Raw genomic sequence first — 6,000 nt, 5'->3', positions numbered from 1 at the left:
TGATGTGGGCGCACAGTGGAACTGTGCGAACAGGTAAGAGGCAATCGCACTTGATTTCGCTTGCACAGTTGAATGCGATGAGCCGCCCTGAATGCTCAAAGAAAAGAACCCCAGAAGGGAAACCAGAGGGACACAATCGACCCACAATAAAGTATGAGTGGGAAACGAGGAGAACAGGATGAGCACTCGTGCAGCAAAGCCGCAGGGCTCACCGCTGCGTCAGCCGGCAGTGCCAGCAGTTGCTGAAGCAGCCCGTGTGACTCGTCGTCATTCGGGCACGCTTTGCCCCTTCACCCCTTTTCTGGCTTGTCTGCTAGGCAGGCTCTGGGGGCGGAGCGGCCGAGGGAGACCTTGCTGCGCAGGCTTCCCGTCCCTCAAATCTGCACGGAGCAGCGTCTTTTCCGAGCACTTTCAGTTCCCCAAGTGCTGCACTGGGCATGCAGTCAGGTGACTGGCAGGTTCGCCTTCTAGCGGCACCAATGACCTTTTAAAAAATCACTCACAACGCACATGCATGCCTTCTACGTGCACATATAGTCAACGTTCCTGTTCCGCCTCACTCATGCAGGCTGCGGTAGGAGGGCCAAATGCAGGGACGCGTGTGGAGAGGTGGTTATCCCTGGCGATCCGTCCTCTCAGAGGATGCCAGTCCATGGCATGGTTGAGAGAGGTCATTTGGCTTCCCAACCCACAGTCTTTCAGCCACCCTGAGGGCTTGTTTCGTCCACTGGCAGTGGCCAAAGCGTAGCTTCCAGGATGCGGGAATGTTCAGAGATGCCCATGTGCTGCTGAAAGTCCTTGAGGGAGGGATCAGTTGCATCAGGCATCCAAGAATCTTGGAGCGGGTGGCAGGAAGGCAACGGGCCGCTCATATTGTGCGCTGATATTGCAGCGCAAGAGGCGCAGCTACCCTCTGGCTTGAGTTCCAGTTTTGATTGTGAGGATTTCATTACACATCTCTTTCAGTTCAATCCTTTCTTTCGCACATTATCCTGGGACCTTTGCATTTTCCCATGGGGCGTGTGTGTGAGTGTGCATGCGTGCTTTTCCTTTTTTTCCTTGAGTGCCTTTGCACAGTTAGTTAATGAATGCATTTTTCCCGCCCCTAGTTAGGCAAACTGGTGTCAGCAGAAGACAGATGGGGACACGTCTAGCCTTCTGCACTTTTCAGGCTAGCGCTTCTCCGGGAACCTGGTGGAAGAGGGGATAAGAACGCCCCCTCAGGAGGCCAAGGGCCCTCTTGCGCAAACCCCCGCACGGCCGGCATCCAGAGATCGGCCACACTTGTTCTCGGGAGGGGCTACCGTTCCTGCAATGTTCCCCCCGCTCTGCCCAGAAGCCGCTCCCTGTGAAAACGACCGCAGCAGAATGACCCGAGGCAGGGCACATCAGCCGCCCCTCCTGGGACCCCGGGCGGCATGATGCCAGGCGCCAGCGCCGCATTCCCCCGAGGGAGCAAGGAAGCCGGCCGCCCTCTCGGGATGCCACCTGGCGGTCCGCTGGGAGCAGAAGCGCGGCTCTCCCGAGGCACCCCGGGCCGGGCAGGCGCTCCTTCTCCGCGCCTCTCCAGCACGCCGCACGAGCCGGGGGGAGCGCGGAGCGCGCCGCCGTTCGCGCGGGGCAAAGCCCGGCACTGGCGCAGCCTCGCGGGGTCAGCCCGGCCCGCTCGCGGTGCGGTGCGGCGCGGCGCAGCGCGGTGCCCGGCGGCTCCTTACCTCCCGGCTGCCTTGCGCGCGGGCTCCTGCCTGGCGGCGGCTCCGTCCTGGCGCGCTGCGGCGAGGCCCTCCGCGCTCCGCGTCTGGCGCCTCGGCCAAGCCAAGTTACATAAAGGGCTGCTCGGGGAACTCCCACCCACGGGCTGCCGCGGGTGTCGAATTACCTCTGTCGCGCAGCGCAAGCGGAGGTCACTGGGGAAGGAGTCGCCGGCGAGGGCTCGGGGTGGCTCGCTCGCTCGCTCGCTCCCTCGGAGGCGCGGGAGAGGTCACAAGATCGCTCGCACGGGCGGTGCAGGGCAGAGAGCCAATGTCCCCGGGCACGGAGCCGCCCCCCCCCCCCCCCCCGGAATAACGCCCCTGCTGCCGAGGAGCCGCGCACGAGCCCGCTGCGAGCGCCATAGCTGGCTGCCCCCCGGACCTTCCTGACCCAGGCTTCCCAGCATCCGGGGACACGCGTGCAGCTGAAGCAGCGTTAGCGCTTGGCGTCCAGGGCAAGCTGAGCGGGCTTTAGGATCGGGGCAGGATCCCGAGTGAAGGCCCGCATGCGGGAGCCTGTGCGCAAGGCGCTGCTCGCTGCTGGGACTCCTCGGCTCCACGGAGGCAGAGAAGGCGCTTCTGCAGAGCAGAGGGCATCACCCTGCCGTTTTCACAGCCTGCCTCTCTTCACTTTCAATTAAAGCTGCTTGAGGACCTTCCAGTACAAGCCATCCTGGCATGGACATGGACAACTTTTGCCTCTGTACCACGGGCATTTTTTCTCCAAGAACTTTTTCAATGCAGTACATTCATGACCAAACCTGTGCTTAGATTTTTTTTAAAAATGTATGTTTCATAAGTCGCTGATCTATACATTGTTTCTCTCTGTACTCACCACGATGGGAAAGATGAGCTTCCGGAGCTTATGCTAAGTGCTGGAACAGGGCTCCATGGCTGCGGGGTGGCCTTGCTGCCACTTGCCCTGCGTGAGGGGTGCGCTCTTGGTCCGTGTGGACGAGGCGGTTTCCAGGTGCCTCAGAATAACGGGGCACCCCCTCTGCAGGGCTGCTTTCGGGGAAAGCCTGGCCTTTGCTCTGCAGGAACTCCAGTGTCCATGCTCCACTCACGCTGGCTAGCCCAGGGCCGGTGGCCCCTCTGCCTGAGCTCAAGCTTGCCCAACGCGGCCTGCGGCCCTCTCTGGCCTGGGACCCTGCGCTTATGGGGCCACAACTGGGAGACACACACACTGCGTGGTGCCTCGATTCTAGGCAGAAAAGCAGCAGGTCAACAGCCACAACACTTTCTGGGAACGATGATTGCTGGGGTGACTAATCCCCAGGACTGCTCTGCAGCCCACTCTTCTCCCTGGCAGCCGGAAGCTGCTTTCTCCCTCTCCTTCCAAGAAGGTCAAGACAAAGGCTGCCTAACTGAGCCCTTTATGAAGCGAAAGCTCACCAAAGCAGCATGTGGCAGCCATCACAAAAGACACAAAGAAGGATGGGGTGCCATCATTAGGGAAAGGCATCATGGTGGATGGGTGTGAACGCTGGACAATGAAGAAGCGCACAGGAAGAAAATGGATGCCTTTGAAACACGGTGCGGGAAGAAAGCTTTGCAAACACTCTGGCTCCACAGAGAGACGAAACAGTGAGCCGTAGAGCAAATCAAGCCCGAGTTCTCCCTTGGAGCATGAAGGGCAAGACTGAGGCGGCCACACTTGGGACACATCCCTGGAGGTGACTGTCCTGCTGGGGAAGGTTGGAGGCGGAGGAGAGGGGCAAGACTAGCAGCAGGGTGTGCGACTCCATAAAGGAAGCTGCTGCAGAGTTTGCAAGAGCTGAGCAGGGCTGCCAAGCATGGGACAAGCTGGAGGGATCTCATCCATGGGGCTGCCAGGAGTGGTAGATAACCGGGCAGCGCAAAGCCACAAGAATAACCAAGGGGACTGCAGCTTTGGGGTACAAAGCTGACCCGAAACCGAATAGCTTCCCCTCGCCCCCTGTAAATCAGAGATGGGCCAGTTCTCTGGAAAATCTGACATGTCGTCCTTGGTCCGCCTTCTAACCTAGTGTCTTTGAGTGAATTCATAATGTCAGATCGCTCCCCTCCTCCACTCCAATTTGTTCACTAAGCTGTCCTATCCAGCTGGAAGCTGATTCGTAGCAACTGCTTGGCTTATTCCCAGCTCCTCGGGTGCTGGCACCTAAACTGAGAATCCCTGACCCTCCTTCTCAGAATCTGAGTCGACAGCCTTAGAAGGCGCTGAGGACTGGGCCCAGTCCCTGCAGCAGTGGAGGAGGGGGAGAGGCAAGAAGGCAGGGGTCTGGCTGTGGAAGATGAACTAGACCAGGGCACTGGCAGAATGGGGGGATTACAGAGAATTCATGGCAGAGCAGAGAATGGAGTGGAATGCAGGACTCTCGCCAGCCGTTGTCATCTGCTGCTGCAAACACGTGCAGATGTGTTTGGCGCACGCTCTTCACGATCCCCAAATCATGACCATAATAGAAATCAGACTGAGGCTGAGCAGGGGTGAGGGAGAACAGCGGCTGAGCTGCACTCGCAGGAATGGCAGGGGGCTGTGTGCGAAAGTGTCCTGCTGATGCCGGCAGGGCAGGACTGCACCCCTCACGGACCGGGGCTGCTGAGGCAGGGCATGCGGCGCACGGCCTTCGGCTGCCCAGCCACCTGGGAGGCATGCTGGGGTGGGATGGGGGATTGTCTGTGCTTCGCAGACTGGTGGGTGGGCACCTGTCGTTCCATCAGTCAGGACAAGGTGTGCGGGTCCCTCCAAAAGGTGAAGAACAAACAAACAACGAAACAAACAAGCAGGTCTGCACGTCTGCAGAATCCGCACAACTTGGAAAGGCTGGTCCATTGCTGTACACGCCAGAGTCCACAGCAACCGGAACTTCTTTGCATCTGCTGTCCATTCCTGCAGCGTCCCCAGTGGGACTGCAGCCACGCTCTGTAAAGGTGCCTCCCTGGACAGCATTGTCGCACAGCATTGTTTGGCCCGGGTTGGCATTCCAGATTAATTAATCCAGAGCAAGTGTAACGCCGAGGTCCATGCGCACAGTTGCAAGCGCAGGCTAGGATTCCCTCTTGACTCAACAGCAGATAAAGAGAATGGCCAGTCCGGGTCGGCCCCGAACCCTGACTGCATGCCTTTGCAACAAACTAGGCACGGTGAGTCAGGCTCGCCAAGCTGGAAAGGCCTGGTCTGCAGGCGGATGGGTGACCACACTTGGAAGTGGAGCAGCGGCTTGGACCTGGTGGCCTCCCAGCCCAGCCCAGCCCGTTCTCCCTGCTGCAGCTACAGAGTGTGGTGAAGACTCGGGAGAAATGGAATGCTGAGCCGGGGTGCCTTTTCTCTTCCGCTCGCCCCACATCATCCACAGAAGTTGCGGGGGTTCAGGCAACTGTTTCATGTGTAACTGCCCATGTTCCCCACAGCTGCTTTCCCCCTCCTGATTATACAAACAATCTGTTGAAGAGGAAAAGCTGTAACAGCTACACAATGCCTTTTGAGGGCTAACGCCAGGACCCTCTGTCTGGAAGTGCCCAGGGTTTGAAAATGCAAAGCACAGGACTCTGGGGAAATGAAACAATGGCTTCCTGCAGTGCAGCAGGAGCCTGCGAGGGAAGATAAACTTCACGGCCTGTGCTTGGAATACCAAAGGGCCGCATGCTGGCCACCACACGCCCATCCGTCCGCCTGTGTCCTGCGGAGATCAGTGGCTGCTTTTTTCTTCCCCGCCCCTGAGAAGCGCTTTCAGCTCAGGGAACAAACGCATGCCTCGGCAGCCCCTTCCTTCCTTCCTGAGCAAAGAGCGGTGGGGGCGCCTGCTCCGCTCGACGGGGGCGGGGGGAGGACATGGCCCTGGCGGGGATGGCTGCCCTTCAATCCCTCTGCCGCCGGAGCGTGGGACGCAGCAGGCCCGGCCACCTGGCTGCATGGGCTGCTGAAGGCCGTGGAGGACCACAGCTGGCGGGCTGGGTAACCCCAGTGCCCTCCTCCTGGTTATCCCACACAGAAAGGTTCCTCCGTCCGCTCAGCCCTTCCGTGAGCCGCGCAGGCCCATTGAACACGGAACAGGGGCCCCACACACCTGCCTCCACCCCGCCCCCGTGCGCTCCTGTCCCCTTCGGGGGACCCAGCGACCCAGCTCAGCCTTTCCCATCACTGAGAGGCTTGCTCATGTGGAGCGCCGGTTTGGGGCTCGACCTGCCGGGCACGGAGAAGGCCAAGGCTGAGGAAGGGCCAGCTGAGCCTGCAGACACGGTACAAGCTGGCTAGAGGACTTCT

The sequence above is a fragment of the Varanus komodoensis genome, unplaced genomic scaffold (assembly GCF_004798865.1).
Source record: "Varanus komodoensis strain SLA01 unplaced genomic scaffold, ASM479886v1 scaffold11, whole genome shotgun sequence".
Lineage (NCBI taxonomy): Eukaryota > Metazoa > Chordata > Lepidosauria > Squamata > Varanidae > Varanus > Varanus komodoensis.
Note: the sequence above shows the minus strand (reverse complement) of the source record.